We start from the raw sequence: 17,534 nt of genomic DNA, 5'->3' as shown, positions 1-17,534 counted from the left end.
TTGTAGATAGGAGAGCGTTGGCAGATTTGTGCTCTAGGTCTTGCCTGGCGCGCTCCCGCCAGTCCACTAGCAACCATGACGCGGGACGAACCGAAATATCGGGAGACCAGACGCTACGCTGGTGAGAATATTATATTATAACTAACATGTTTAACTAGTACCTATGTAATTGTTTGATTGCCTTGTCGCGCGAAAGCCTCCACACACGAATCTATCATATTAACAATTTGTCGACACGTCTTGAAGGGTAACGCAATTTGAGTTCTGTCCGGATGGAATAAACGTCAATTAGTAGCTACACCGAAGTTTAAGGACTAAGACAATTTAGATATGTGTCGGCACGTTAACACGGGTATTAATTTTGAGTTGATTTGTTTCCTTTCTATGCACGCCTTACAAAACAGCTTAAAGTGGGACTAGATCACTCAGTTCAATGCATTATGTTATGGCCTTGATTTAGTTACTTTTAGTCTTTTTACCAATGTGTGAATTCCTCCGTGTGAATTTCCGTAAATAAATTTTGTGTATATTGTTTATATTTTATAATAGCTTATTGCATAAACGGGTCCATTTTTGGTGAGTTAGTATAATAACATTGTAATATCGGTTAATCTTATCACTGATGATGTCAACTGATATTACGGTTGTTGTTGCATTTGCATGTTCAATACGCATTTGCCGCCTAACATTAGGTATTAGGTACATAATGCCATGTCAAATAAATCAACCTTGTCGAAATAAATAACTTTTTTCCGCAAATACTGTAACAATGGATATACAGTTCTAATCGATATTAGTTTGACTAGCGATTCAACATGACAAGAAACTTTACTCGTAAATCAAACAGCGATAACTTTAATAAAAACAAACCTGAAAGTTGCTCCAGCGAGAAAGTCTATTTTGATCATCATGATTGAATGAGTTTCTAATACGCTAAGGAGACGGCAAGTACATTTCATATAGGTACTACATTTACACTACACTACATTTTAATATATTTGTCGAGGAGCATTTGTATTTGCGTTTAAATTGTTGTAAACATGTTTTGTATAAGGACGGCGGACCATGCACTCAAAACAACACGTGACGGTTTTTTGTTTACTTTTTATTAACAGCCGGCAACTGTGTGCATTTAACTTTTTCATGCTGCGATATTACTTAACAAAAGGACAACGCTTTATTATAACATTTATAACGTTAATAGCAAGTTAGCAACGCATTTGTAGCAACGCGCTGACAATTACTAAACCGTATTTAAAATTCATTCAAGCTGTGTTATTGTGGATATTGTAAAAACATCTCGATAATATATTCAATGACATGCATCCAAATACTATTCAGCAGTGTAAAAATAAAGGAAACTCTTTATCTCCTCCCTTGGCTATCATTTCGAATATTTGATATTTATCAATCACTATTGGTATCACAAATACTGATTGTGCCATGGCAAAACTTCAGAAACTTCTCAAATTTCTGAAAAATTCCCGTACTGTGCGAGAGCTTTTCCAACTTTTTGAAAATTTTCCGCTTTATTTAGTCACAAATAAATAACAAATGAACATGTGCAACAAGATAAACAAAAGTGAATCGGATCTATTCGATAACATTGCATTACGCATCTTTATCAACTCATATCTACGTTACAAAGGTAGGTACTCACTTAATTCTTTTACATTTATCTTATACAGGAAGTTCTTTAGTCATTATGTAGAGATAGCCCAGAGCCGGTATGCATTTCACATGTTACACCATAGTTTGGGTGCAACATGCAGTATTCGCAACAAAGTGGAGGCTATTTTAATGACACCATTGACTTGAAATAGATGCCCTGCACCACTGTCAACCGGCAGTTTTGGGGTCCCAACAGCATACTAAAAGTAGGCAGCGGTTACCGGCTCTGAACTACGTTCCCACAAAGGAGAGAACTATCTTCGGGCACTGCATGTGGTTAGCAGTTGTTACGGGCCACCCAGTCGTTTCCTTTTATAATTTTAGTTTTTAAATAGAACTCTAATAGCCTATGTAGTTAAGCATTATGCTCAGCATGTGAAAATGTTCTTATAACATGTTGAAGAAGCTTATATGAGTCATACAGAGTAATAGATCCACGTCTCGTGGACGGGTAATGCACAAAATTACCACTTCTGACATTGACTCGGACTTGCGACCTTATGAAATATCGGTCCAATCGTTCTTAACCCTTTACCAGGCTAAGGGATACATATTTCTCACATACGGCACTTCAAACATGTGTTCTATTTTCGATGAGTAAGACTGACATTCGATTGTCATTTTTGAAATGTCAGCCTGGTAAAGGGTTAACCAGCTGAGCTACGGAAACTTACCAGGAGCATGCGAAATTTTCCAGATCCTTTCTTGTTTATACGCCTTTGTTAGGCGCATAACCTGTGTGACTAAATCATTATTCAAAGGAATAACTTTGTTTAAAATTTGTCTGACCCTTATACGCAGACCGCAACTTGCGCGAAGCTGCGTGCTGCGGGCGCAGCATGGGTCCATTTTTATCACCTGTCACTTTCGCACTTACATACTTGTTAGAACGTGATAGGCACTGACAAGCGATAAAAATGCGACCGTGCTACCGCCGCTGGCCGTTGTAAGTCAACCTGTCTCATTTCCGTTCGTAATCTTGAGTTGATTTATAAATGGTTTCAACCCTTGACGCAAGCCATTGTGAGCACCCCTTGAATTTGGAAGCCTTTGTCTAACTTTCGTAACTTTTCAATTGTCAAGACTCATTGTAAAAACAATCCGAAGTTGAATTAATGACGACATAGCCTGAAAATATCTGACGAATTGTGCCACCGGCCTGTTTATTGACGACATTCATCTTTCTCGGACCTACTTTATACCTACTTGGTTAAAATATTTAAAATTGACGTAAATACGTAAATATTCTCGTAATACCATACCTTACTACCGGGTAACGTGTCGGAGTAATTAGTTGCTTCGTTAGGTTAGGACCCTAGAGAGCGAACAAATTGTCGCATTTATTATATAAATAAGGAGCTTTCACCAGGGCACGGTCATGTTGTGTGAATGCAAGTTCTACAATACAGCAATATAAGAATACGACTGTGAGATACAATATCTATAGTCTGTATCTTTAGGCACAGAATAATTAATAGTACTACCATACAGAAAGGAAACTTCCTACAAAAACGAAGTTTGACAGCGGTTCAGGGTCGAATCATGCTGTCCCTTTCTAATATATGACACTATCCCTTTCGGCTATTTAGGGTTGTCAAAAATCAAGTGATTATCTTATCTGTGGTCGTGCACGCAAAAGGAAGTCAAGTGGTGCCAACCCTAATAATTGCTCGGAGCAATGCTGAGCCGAGTTTGACAGAAGTCAGGAGTTTGGCACCCCTGCTTTAGGTAAAAAGAGTAAAGATCTATCCTCAAATGGGCTTAAGCCAGGTGAGGATAAGGGTATATGAAAACATTACATGATCAAATAATGTAGGTTAAAGTCAGGTCGTTCAGTGACATATCCAGGTTTTGTATTTGTTTTGTTAATCAATAACTGATGATAACTACCCGAAGATTTACAAATTATTTGTTTACTTTTATTTAAGTACCTAAAGATACAGATGATGATGATGACGAGTTGACGACTAATACGAGTACAATACTTTAAGGCTCACGTCGCATTTTGTACCAATTCGTAGCTTCTTTCCTAATTTTGTTGAATACCGTTGTATTTTATATTCTGTGGTTGTCTTCTTAAATTTTCTCATTCCTTCTTCATCTCCCTCCTTTATAAATCTCATAGGTCTCATATTTTACGAAATATACCAAAACGACGATACTTACCATTGATTGATAAAAGCCAAATTGCAAAACGCGTACGAATATACAGGTTGATTACTTATCTTACACATTCCTGTTACTTCCAGGTTAGTAAAGGTCGATGCTCCGATTTCTAATATTATAACTCATTTTTAGCATCATGAGTTCTCGGAATAGTTTCGCTCACAATCTTTTGTCTGCTGATGGTTCTAAATAACAATAATTTCCTGTTCGAGTTCTGTAAGTCATGCTATTGACGTGTAACTGACGGGTCATTAATTTTTTATCGGACATTATATTGACAATTAAACGTAGCAGAATTGGTGGACACTTTCAGGTGATTAAGGTGGTCTCATCCGAAGACACAAACAGGGCGCTGGTATCAAACGCATTGTCCTTCGTGTTTTCTATAAAGAAATGACACGGGTTGCGTATCGCTATGGGAAGTTTGACAGTTGAGCCTGCAGTCTTTATCATATCTGTTATTAACCGGTCCTGGACTGGAGCTTTGGAAGGGTGTTTTTCATTTTTATAATATAGTTATAGTTTATATTTTTTTCTTTAATCCAATTCCGAAGGTGATAAATATGAAATGTATATATCGTAATGGTAAAGCTATTCCGTTTACCTCAATAACGCTTACAGTGAAGGAACTCATAAAAGTCTGCGAAGGGCTTTAAGCCAAGCGTAATGGGGCTATAATAGTTGATCTGTTCAATAGTGTTAATAGATGGGTATTACATATTCGCAAGTGCAGGACGGGGCTGAACTGTGCCGGTCGTCGGCCCCTCTGCCGAATCTACGACTTTCTAATGAGATTAAAGTAGCATATTTCGAGCAGTAACGAGTTGTCTTTTAATAAGATCACACCGCCCGCACACGGCGGTGCACTAGCAGTAATTGCATTTCCTCTTAATTACTCTATCCGATTGTTGGCATAACTACTTAACATAAACTTCCTTATCTACAACTTTATTGTCTGAAGCCAACCTAGTCTCATAGTGCTAAGTAATGCGTTTCCAGATTTACGAGTCTAATCCCTAGGTAGAAAAGCATTAAATTAAGTTCTAGTTGACCGTTAATGTCGTTGATTCATTGAATCGTTTTACAGAACGTGTACAATTATGTTCTTGTGAAGCTAGAGATCGCAAGGGCAGACGGGCTTTCACCGTCTTGTCTCGCGAGTCGAGCAATGCGAGTGGAAAATTGGTTCTGCATTCTTTAGATAAGGTGGTTTTTTGGTTGCACGCTCATCGCTTCCTAAGTATCCGCGGCTGTCTCGCGGACGAGTTATCGATTTGGCTGTTGGTGCGACATGCCTTTGTACATTATACTTTATGCGTTTGCGTCTAAGATTACTTATGTCTGGTCAATCAGATCTGTGCCGTGCAGTACGCGCCATGCCCCGACGTCGCAGCTTACAGAGGATTAGCCCAATTCCTCATTCTGCTTTCTCGCCGTGATCCGATCGGTAATCCTTTTAGCGCTCATGAAACTGAACTTGCGAAGTCTCTCGGTCAAAGAAGCTTTGTGTTCTATAAATATCAGCCTCGGCAAGGACCAGAAAGTGCATATACCTACTTTAAACACTGCTAATGCTGTCTTGTTTTTTGTTCGATCGAATAATAAACACCCCAGTCGAAGAACGAAAATGATTACGTTGCTGACAAGCAAACAATTACGTTAAATAACAACTGTTCAACGGTACATTTGTTTCTGCATAAAGCTGAATACTTTTGTAAGCGTGCTGCAATAAACGCCTTGGCAAACGTCATATTTTGTGTGAATGTGAATTCTTTGTTTAAATTTTTCTTGCAGTTATTTTTGCCCTAGAATATGGCTACTCGGAAAAATCTGATTTTCCTAAAGCATGCGCAGTTCTGTTGAGTCTGTGCTGCGTTATTATTATTATGAGCCTATATTGTCCCACTGCTGGGCAAAGGCCTCCCTCTTATTTCTCCACGTATCCCTATCTCCTGAAGTCTCCCACCAGTCTCTGTCATAAGCGTCAAGCTCGTCCCGCCATCTCCGACGAGGTGTGCTGTGTTATTTAGCAGTAAACTATGTATGGTGGTACATGTGTATGTACATAATAAACGTACCACTATGATGATGTAACTCCGCTCAGACCGTAAATACGACGTAAATGTTTCATTCATTTATAGAAGCTAGTAAAATATCTATATTATATATTGCTTTGAGATTGACCTTTAAAAACATAAAATGTTGGAGGTCCGGACTTACATAGGAATCGGAAGTAGTGACGTTATAGCAATTGGACAACGGAAGTATAATTTATCAAGCAGCTATCATAGGTCCGCGTCGAAGGCTTCCGGCTCCTCCAATGCCGTATCTGTTAAACATTCGACGTATTCAATTTTATCGCGAGCAAGCTTAAAATAGCCTTTATCTCGTCCGCGCTGAGGTCAGTGGGCGCTGCTGCCTGGCCGTGCATTCACATGCGTAAGAGTTCTATAGACACAAACCAACCAGTCTCACTGTGACCTCGAGACATGAACCAACTACACGTATTCAAAGAGCACGCTTACACTGGTTGGCCCGAACTTTCAATTCGCTTGCATTCTTGAATAACCCGCCTGCGCCAACGTCGATCATTAACATCTCTAATTAAAACCCTTCCACTTCGGTATATCGTTTTTATTCCGTAATGACTGTTATCACACTCCACACGCCGTTTTTCGCTCAATGGGCTGGAAACGCCGCAATCAGCGCACCATTCATGAAGATTATCCGTCACGTACTACAACTGTTTACTCGTGTTTGCCGTTTCGTTACGTTCAACTATTTATACATTTATTATCTATCAACCCACATGTATTTGAATTGACTGGTCTGACTGGACCTTTACTAATTACATATATTAAAAATAACGTCCTTATTTGCAACAATATTTTTATAGATACTCTAAAGTAATATTTTAATTATCACTATAATCCCTGTAAATAAAATGTGAGATACCGACATATTTGTTAATTTGTATGATAACTATGATAATTATTTGAGTTTTGAACTCTGTTTGACCATAGCTCTTTGAGTTTAATATCTTAATGCATCAGGAAATGCACTTGCAGTAAAGACGTTTGATCATGGGGATATTGAACGCCAGTCCGTGGGTGCGGGGAAATGCAATAAATTGCAGAGTCGCGTCCCGACATATGCCCCTAGATGATTTAGTGCTGGGCGGACCTACCGCCGGCTTATTTAACCGGTGACGCTTCGTTAAAATCGTAAAGTACCACACAGATTCCGTACTGTTAACCTTATATGAACTCGCCATTACATACTGTTGAGTGGCATCTTATCCTCGTACTACAAAAATCCTTGAAACGCAAATTGTATTCATAATATTGAATTTACACGCACACAAATCGTAAACGCAAGACGGTACCGAGTAGATACTTCCTCCACAATGAGAGGAAGCCAGCAATGGACCTTATACAGGCTGAAATGAAACGACTGGTCCTGATCCTTCTAATGGCTTAGTAATCTGTGGGGGAAAATCCTACGAGTTGCTCAAACTATTCCATTAGGCTCTGTGTTTCAACACACTCACCTTACGCCCGACAGTTTCAGTATTTCATGTTCCTCAGCAGTTTATGGTCGAATTTAAATACGGTGTCGATGACATATTGGTGTCAGGCACCATGTGTTACACGTATTGACGATTCGCAGTCACATACAATCTCGTTATGAATGCATTAAGTTAAACCGGAGTAACCAATTGGCGAAGCGGCCGATATCGTATGTGCTCTGAGAAACAAATCATTTGCACATGTCAGAATTATTGTGATCTCGCACGAAGTAAATGCGTGCATCCGTTCGATTAACTCTAACAATAACAAACACACGTCGTTCATCAAAATCAGAAGTGATATTGTTTCCTCACGCTTTGCGAATTCCACTGGAATTTATGTAAATGTTCTTCTTAGCTAAAGGGTCTCGCGCCTAGGCATGTTAGATGCGAAAATGTGAGGAACAAAAAGCGCCTATGTAGTTACTTTAGTTTCTATTTCTAACTTCGATGGTAACTCGGAAGATTGATATTCGCCAAGGAGTGATTGATAGCTCCCAGCACACCTAACTGAGAGATCATTAAAACGATTTGTTGTACTTTCTAATTTTGTAATCCTCAATTGGTTTTTTCAGGTAGAAGCTTTCACTTATGGGATCTTTCTCTAGCTAAGATTCAGCACGATTATGTAACTACAATGCCTAGTCGTAATATTATTTAACCGCTCTTTAATCATGTTGCTAGTAAAGTCTGTGACTATTTAATTTCATGATAACTAATGAATTCTGAATACATTTGAACCAATCTGATGGACTAAGGCAGTTTGTAGTTTCCTCGTAGATTCATAAGATGCTATTTGGAAAAAAAAGTTTCCAAGTGCAATACCAACTCGCGTAAGGAGGGCTCAATGACATTAGTCATCACAATTTTATATACCTAACGTTTTGTTTTTATGTTCTTGAATACGGGTCGATTACAATAGACGCTACAATAGAAATACAGAGTCTGAATATTTCCACTTTATATCCTATACAGCCAGCTGACAGGCAGATGGACAGCGGCTTAGTAATGTGGTTCCATTGGTTACCCTTCAGGTATGGAACTACAAATTATGCCTCTGTGGAATTTAATAACGACGCACCGGTGATAGTTTTATTGCAAAATTATTATGTATTGTTAGGTTACGTTGGGAATAACATGTCGTTCTGACATTTTAAGATGAAGATCTATGTTTCTCTCTATCATGATCATAATGGTTTCACATCGAATGTGATTTTTATATAGACAACTGCGTAGTTTTTACAATTTACTCGAACCCGTCATTTATGATAGCACGTGTTTGTACTAGAACACTGGTTTACTGCGTAGTTTTGTGTAGATTATTTGATTATTGACTTATTAGTACACCTCCGATCCCTACACTTATTTGGTGTTGACTCATTTATTAAAATATTTATTTATGTAAATTTGTTATATTGCCGTTATTCAAACATGCTTCCTGTATCACTACAGTCATTATAATACGATTAAGAAATTTAATTGAGACTTGTCAAAACGATTCTCTATTGTCTATGACCTCATTATAAAATAGGGAAGTCTAGGTCATTAACGGTTTAAAATGTTTTGTTCAGCGGTCTAATTATACAATCCGTTATATATATCCTTTCTTATGCAAATACAGAACTGTACCTTTTCGCACGAAGCCTTTCCTGTGAATTGCTTACTGTCAAACCGGCCGCTCAAAATATTAGTCGACCTTGTTGAGGTCGTCCCTATCTATTCGTACTGGTAATAAAGCTTCTCAATGAATTTAACGGATTAAAAAGCACCATTGGATTGGATCAGTGCCAGTCCACATTGGAATAAACATTGCGAATTTAAAGAAATGTCGTTGCGTAAGACAACCGATTTTTCAGTTTTAACATCTAGTTTCAATGAAGGCGTTAATAGACCTATTAATAACGTTTTCCAATAGGTGCCGTCGTTTTAGTTTGTCTTTGCAATATTTACCGATTTGATATTTAAAGCATTGCCTTAATTAAGAATTTGTTCGCCTTTAATATAAGATTTCTATGTCATGAACTCCTTCTTAATCTTAATTTGGGTTCAATTTTCATGATTATTATTGATTATACTTATATAGTTGTTGAGAGATAATCTTCTTACCATATGTGTAGATCTTTACGGCTTTCTGAAGTACTTCCGCTATAAATGGATTTAATTTAAATAAATAACTCCTTTAAGTAACCATAACTTTACCCACTAACAGGTCAATGTACCTCTAAATGCTCCCTTTAGTTGCGCTTTTAGTGCTCTGCCCTTGCAATCTCACCAATAAAGTTCTAGAATATTACCAGATACATTTCATTCCATTTCTGGAAACATACACAATTTCTCCCCGTGCCCGGGAATAATCTCGTGATTCACAGCGCGACTCATGCCATATCTATCTCCGATACCAATAGGGTTGGAATGGCCTTGTTTTTTGTTTAATCCACTAGTGTGACTAGTGTAATCTTGAATCTGCGAATTTACTCCAAAAGATTACGCAGGCTGATAAATGAGGTTTTCGCGCTGTTCGTGGAGATATCTTGCTATTGCGACATTATTTCCATGAAACATACCTAAGTACAATATGATTTGGATTCCCTAATAGAATAGGGTTTTTTTCTTGTGTGTGGTGTAGTTCTATTTTAAGTGCCTAAGAAGTTTTTCGAAAAACTCATCAGGCTATATCAAGAACTTTCTGCAAGTAAAAGTTGTGTGTTAAGACTTCGCGCAGAACACGCTATTTTCTTGCTTTGGACTTATACTTCCAATACTTTATCTAACTCTGCACTAATAAAAACTAAATCTACTACAACCTTTTTAAAAACACATGATTTTTAATAGTAAGGAGTCCTGCCACGCCCAGGTCAATACATCATCTCATCTCCCAAGATATCTCATTACAGTCATTACTCCCTCGCAAAATATGTTAGTGCTGAGATATAAGTACATCAGTTCATAGGATAGTCTTTTGTACGTAATTTGTTATGATCAGTGTATTAATAGCCAGCTATGACGTCGGGTGGGCTCGGTTCCGACGGTGCCCCAACGAACGAACGAAATAACCGTCTTGCGTGCGCCAACGCAAGTCAAGGCTTCGACTTTAGGGATTGGCGGAAGTGCATGCATTCTTTAGCTGCAGCGCACGCTAGCGCTCAATGAGAATTGTATTCAAAATTCAAACCAAACATGCATAATGACTAGTCATTTGTAATTCCATACCACCATCTTGAATACTTTGTTCATCACATTGGAATTGTTCGGAGAAATAAAACTTGTTAGACACACACCTGGAATGTGCGTGTCTTGACTTCGAATAACAAAAAAAGCTAAAAACCACCTTCCAACAGGCATTTCTGTTCATCGGCATTTAAGAATTCGCGCGTTTATGCCCGTCTTTGACATGCAAACAGAAAACGCACGGGGACGCTTTTTCTCATGCGGAGCCGTGTTGTCGCAATAATTATTATTTATGCGTACTCATTGGCGGTGGAGACAGGTGGCGTCTTGTCCTGCAAGCAGTACATTGACTCCGCGACCTTGGTACCCACTTGTATCTTGTATCAATGGCCGTAGACACTGCATGGGCCTTTAACTTTTTCTTTTAAGGTCAACAACTTGTTTTTCTGACGATTCTACGCATGCCGGAGCTGCGAGTTATGCGAATGTATCCCATAAAGGGCAATGTCTTTGTTATTTACGCTTCGTCTGTCCTTGAAATTTGTTGAGTTGTTAAATTTTATTAGATTACTAGTTATTGGCAGATCCTTCGCGTGCTCAATTGTCTTTAAAGTTTATGCTTGCTTGCTATGTTATAATTTATACCTGTTACAATGTTTTAGTGCTAGTTGAATTTGTCAGAATAAAGAAAAGTCACTACTAGCTAAAAAAAAATGATGGACAGAAGTAAAGTAAGCCAAAGCGCGTAATAGAGCCGCCGACCGTTTTAAAAGTAACAAAAGCCGTGTCAGCCCGCTGCCCCATTTGGCCGGTCACGCCGTGACGTCACCGGCGTCTGCGCACCGTCTGCGGCAGCTTCCCGGAACGGTTGGCCGCAGCCTTCTCCACAACGCTATCAATGAACGTGGTTATTTATGTTTTCCTACGACCTGATTCTAATTGAATTAAAGTGTGTTCAATATTCAAATTATGTGCCTTGTCTTCTGCTACAATAGCATTCTCTTGAAACAGAACGTTTGCAGACGCAGAAGTTTAATCGTGTACCTACCTTTTTTGGTTATGTTATGTATCACCTATTTGATGCGTCGATATTGCTAAAAAGTTTAATGATTCATGTTTTGCTGATGGTTTCTAAAAATCATACAATCACATATTTTGGACATCCTCAAGTTCTACAATTTTTTTTAAATTATTACCTCTAATCAGACTGGAAAGAGAATTGAGACGATTCTCTCAATACAATGATGTCATCAAAAATGAGTCAGCGGCTATTGTCTAAGTTTTTAAGCACTTACACTCTGTACCGATTTCACTTTTACATGTTATTGAACTTTGTTCTGGTTTAGTTAGCTGACGTGGGCGTACAAATGAATGAGATTAGAGTCAGCTAGAGAGTAATGAATGACGAGATGTCTGTCCTACTTACTCTACTGGCCTTGTGTCCCCCATAGAGATATGATAGTGACCAAAAAAGATATCCCTAAATTAACTTCACCATGAAATCTGAGGACCTACCGCAAACATCGAAGTTCGCAAATTGCGGGCACTTTCTCTGTCACTCTAATTAAGCCTTAATTGGTGTTCCTGTTCGGTCTTCAGTGTTCGGTAGGCCCTCCGTAACTATAAAACATAACCTAGAAACACATATATTAAGTAGTGATGTACCGACTATTGATTTGGCCGACTAGCCGACTAGCCGACTAATCGGCGCTCGAATGGCCGATTAGTCGGCCGACTAGTTAACGATTAATTAACGGTAGGTAAGGGCTCTGCCCGGCCGCCGGCGGCACCCTAGGTTTGATTTTTTATAATGTGTTTATACGTAGGTACATGTACATATTTTGTATAGTTTTGTGTTTTTATATTTTACTTTATATATTCATATTATAAAAAAACCTAAACTAAGACCTAACTAAAATGAATAACGTAGGTAGTAATATGACGGATGGTAAAAGTAGAACCATTTATTTAAATCTTATGAGTCTTATGACTCATAACTGTGACTCACTGGGTTCCCTGAGCCAGAAAAAATATCTATCACACAAATCTGCTTTCCACAGATAAATTTATTTAACGTTTAATAAATTATTACTGTGTGTTGCCATCCAGAAGTTATAGCTCACTCTCACTATTTTGGATCCCAAGCAATTTCCATTTCTGCTTCTTAGCACTTTGCACATATCGTTTGCGATTTCGAAACCGCGCTTAGTATTCGGCGATTGTCCGCCAGCCAGGAAGCCGTGTACCGTTTACCTGGCATTATTGTACTGTTTGTATTGTTGGCCGCCACGCTTTGCATTAAAATTGGCCATATTCAGCCGTAAAAGGCACAAAGGCACACTTTCTATCCGAAATTAGGACAAAACGCTAGTCAGCTTAGAGAATACCGGCTCACCTGTGATTAAGAGCAGAAGGATTGACAAGATAAATCATCGGTAACTTTCTATCTATTAACTGGTGTCAGATAAGCAATTTTTTTTCATATTTTCGTTAGGACACGGTAAAGGTAACTATCATAGGCCTACGAAACGACTGAATCTATTCAGGATCGTGCCGAATCAAGGCCGAAAGCTGAATAGATTTATGACGTAACACCGTTAGAAATCAATGTACAAAGATGTCGCATTGCAGACCTGTGCACTAGAGAAAGTTTCCCAAATAGCTCCGAAACGTTAAGCGATAGATCAAATTAAACTTTAGATTGACCAGAAATTGGCAAAAAGTATGAAAAGAGTATATAAAAAAACTTTCTCTCGTTTTGAACGTAAAAACGTACCGGGTACTAAAGCGGGGGTAAAGCGATAAAATTTTCGTAGCGAGCGTTATTACAGTTAGGGTTACCAGGTACCAATTTCTGAAATGACTGCCTAATTTCTCGATTTTCAAACGTAATTCCTAAGATATAGTTTTTTCGAATCATTCAAGTCTTCCTACGGTATATGGTCTTGTCGAATCATTAAATCGATTATTACACATGTCGGAAAGCAAATTATAACATGCAGTGTCTACGATTTAATTAGATATCATTTTCAAGCCATAAAATTAGGTATTAGGTTTTACAATAAAATTGTTAAACAATCTGTCGTGTTTCGTTACTATCATTAAACCATCAAACATTGAGTCATGGGCTATTGTCTACTAATTGACTGGCATTTCCTTCTTCCGGCCGCAGTGCTGATAAATGACCGTAACTCCAGATTGAAAATCCTGGCCTCTCAGGAAAAACCCGGACGCTTGCTAACTGGTAACAGTGGTAACCCTAATTACATTGAACGACGCTGTCGTCCATAATTCCGAATGAATAGTTTAGTACAGTATTAATTTGCGCGGAGATCGGATCTCGCGGCCGCGGGCGATCGGCGCTGTTGTCTTCAATTAACCCAGTTGTAGTATGCCATTGTGTACTGTCTGCAGGCTGTCTGCTTTCTTTCGCGTATTATGTATGGAGTGCGCCTGTTGAACCTTCGTTCGATGACCGTTTTGATCATTAAGACGAAACAGGAGCTGAGTTTTAAATAAAAATATATAAATATACCCGTCTCGTTAACGGAAGCGGCTCCTAAAACTAGTGCGATAAGGACAAGACGAAAAATCCTGCGTAAAAATCTCAAAAATAGAGGTTTCGTACTCGACTGTTTCCGCCTCTAAAACTTAACCATTCCTAACTAGGGCTCCCGGTATCCGTGTTACACGCCGAAACGAATACCCGTGTTCTTAAGACCGGCGGTGCTAAGAACACGGTTTACACGGAACCGCCGGGATCCGGATACGTATCCAAGAAACGTTTCTCAGATACGTATCTCCGTTTAGTATCTCCGTTTACACGGGTACTTAAAACCGGCCCGAACGGATCCGAAACAGTTTGACCCAATCAATGCTCTAGGTCTAGGTATGCAAGGTCTCATATTGAATGTTGACTTCAGATGAACTCGTTTGCCGTACGATTTTTTTTTTAATTATTTATAACTGTTTGTTGTGATATAACATATTTAGCCAACTATACAATATATTGAATCAAAGTAGGTGTCCCTATTCTATATGATTGTCTACTATTTTTAATTTTAAACCTACTCGTCCCTGGTTTAAAACCTTCATTTTTTTACTATGATTGCTAGTAAGCTAATTTCATTACATAATTATATTTCAATCAAAGAAACACATTTTACATACATATAATGGTTTAAGTAATAAGGTTTCGTGAAGAATAGATGTGCAGACAAATACTAACGGTTAAAAATAACAGTTAGAGAATAATTATGAATTACTTTGTGGTTATTTGTAAAACAGCAAATCTGCCAACGACGATAAAAAAAAGTACACACAAGCGGCATTCGAAGCGCAGGATTTCACGCGAGAACCTTAAAAACCCATGCTACCTTGGTTAAGTTGCGATAATATTGTTAAATACATTAACATAGATCTCAAAATTGGTAATCATTCATGTTCATTTGGGTCACTTTCACACTAGTGTTCAGGTAATAAATGCCGGCCGGTGGTGTTCTATTCATTAGAACGTGTTGTTTTCCAATACCCTTTTGTCTGATATCGCCGAAAACAAGTAGGTTCCCAAACCATTATCAGAACTGCCACAGCCAATTATAAGCTTTATGTCGGTGTAATAAGGTGAACACGTCTACACAAGAAATTGTAACATATGCAGCGGCAAAAATTTTGTCTATTGATTTGTAGCTCTTAAGTACGCCGGTTCGTTCCTTCGCTACTCGTCAAGGACGTGTCCGGAGCCACGGGTAAATAAGATCCGTTTCTTCGAATACCCGTTTATCCGTGGAAACGGATCTTAATTACACGTTTCTTAATTACACGTGCGGAACGGGCCAGAAAACCGTGTACGTGTTATTCGGAAACGGGTATTCGAAACGTGTAAACGAAACACGGATTCGACCACGAGCCCTATTCCTAACCAAACTTGGAAATCTAAATATTCTAAATGATTATGAAATTATCTGTGTCGGACCGTTTTGCTTTTTTGGCTAATTGATATCAGTTTTGAATACTACGCCTCTCATTGCGGCATAGTCAATTAGGCGCCTTAAAAAACAAAAATATCAAAAAAAGCAAAACGGTCCGACAGAGATATTGACAATATCAATCTGTGTTGAAAAAATCATTGCTCTAGCATCAAAATCCACGGACAAAACAGTCGCGTAACGTTTCTATGGAGAAATTACCACTCCTGTTGACTCTTAAATATTTTCGCTTCATACTTTTGCTGATGCTGAGCAAAGGCCTCTTTCCGCGAATCAATCTGGGTTATTTTATGCTACCATTACTACTGGTGATTTTTACGAGGACGGTACTTGTATAAGTAGGTTAAAAAAACCGGGCAAGTGCGAGTCGGACTCGCGCACGAAGGGTTCCGTACCATAATGCAAAAAAAAAAAACAAAAAAAGCAAAAAAAAAACGGTCACCCATCCAAGTACTGACCCCTCCCGACGTTGCTTAACTTTGGTCAAAAATCACGTTTGTTGTATGGGAGCCCCATTTAAATCTTTATTTTATTCTGTTTTTAGTATTTGTTGTTATAGCGGCAACAGAAATACATCATCTGTGAAAATTTCAACTCTCTAGCTATCACGGTTCGTGAGATACAGCCTGGTGACAGACGGACGGACGGACGGACGGACGGACGGACGGACAGCGAAGTCTTAGTAATAGGGTCCCGTTTTACCCTTTGGGTACGGAACCCTAAAAATGCTCGTGGCGTATTCCTTTACCTTTACAACGTTCGCCTACTCTTGCGGGGCACCGGCTTACATTGTAACCCACGCCACTCGCCTTTTTTTACCCTTCTTATGGCTCCTCTACACGATGGGCCAACGCCGGCCACTCCTATGGACGCATTTATGCGTTAGAGGGAGCAAGTGATATTGCTATCTCATTCTACCGCATGGCTGCGTCCCTTGGAGTGGCCAGCGCTGGCGCATCGTGTAGAGGAGTCATTATACAACGGTAGCATAATAGCAGAAGTTCTAAGGTCCTGTTTTCTAAGGGGACCTTGCATTTTGGAGACAAAGCAAACCGCTTGGAACAGGTGTTTCTGGGGGTGATCTGAGCCGATTAAGCCCGGTTGCCAAGAGGTTCCACCCAGCAGGTTGGCAGGGGAGGGGGGGCAAATGTGGCTCCGGCGCGCCTCACTCTAAGCTATATATCTGCATACATCTAGCAACTATATCAAGTTTGGTGTCTTTTTCGTGTAATTCGAGGATGAAGAATTCATTTCTGTGACTAAATTTTCACTCTTCCATACAAAAAAATCAAAAAAATCAAAAATTCCAAAAAAATCTTTTCACTTCTTTTTTCGAAAATCTTCTACAAAATTAAAACTATGAGGATTTGCTCTAGAAAAAAAATATCTGTGAATAGCCCAGTTATCCTACTATATAGAATAGTAAACTTGTTAAACATTTTTTTTTCATAACTCTGATAAAAAAAATGTTTTGTGTCGCGCGGCGTACCTGCATTGTAAAAGCGGTATGCAGCGTTTAGGATTTTTAAGTATGTTTCGATGGTTTCTGATAAGTTGTTATTCTTCTGGTTGTAGAAAATTACTTCTGGACGTGATATATATACAAATATAAATTAAACGTATAAATATAGATGTTGGGAAAACTTTCGCCAATAGAGTTATTATAAATGTGATAAAATTAACAAAGCAGATGTTTGATTAAAATGCGGGTTAAAATACGAGTAAGATATATATTGTTCGCAATTGCCGCTACATGCCCATGGGTCCGTGCATTTTAGTTTTTTCTTAACGCAGTTGCACCTCCCTGCCCATTTTGTTTTGCAGCGGCAACGAATAAGCTCTAAACAAGCAGCAGCCGCCGCAGGTAGGCTTGTACATATGGGCTCCCAGTAACCATTTTGTTTGGACCAGCTCCAGTCAGCAGGACATGAAAGCTGTTGCTGAGGGGCTATAATCTGTCCCCAAACATAGCC

At 38.9% G+C, this 17,534-nt stretch overlaps 1 protein-coding gene across 6 annotated transcripts in view; it reads left to right on the top strand.

Moving 5' to 3' along the window:
- LOC134679889 (PAX-interacting protein 1-like) overlaps positions 1 to 17,534 on the top strand; it is a 170,342-nt gene that overhangs the window by 19,358 nt on the left and 133,450 nt on the right. The window lies entirely within an intron of this gene.

Source organism: Cydia fagiglandana, chromosome 3 (genome assembly GCF_963556715.1).
Source record: "Cydia fagiglandana chromosome 3, ilCydFagi1.1, whole genome shotgun sequence".
NCBI lineage: Eukaryota > Metazoa > Arthropoda > Insecta > Lepidoptera > Tortricidae > Cydia > Cydia fagiglandana.
This window is presented reverse-complemented; position numbering and strand designations above follow the sequence as displayed.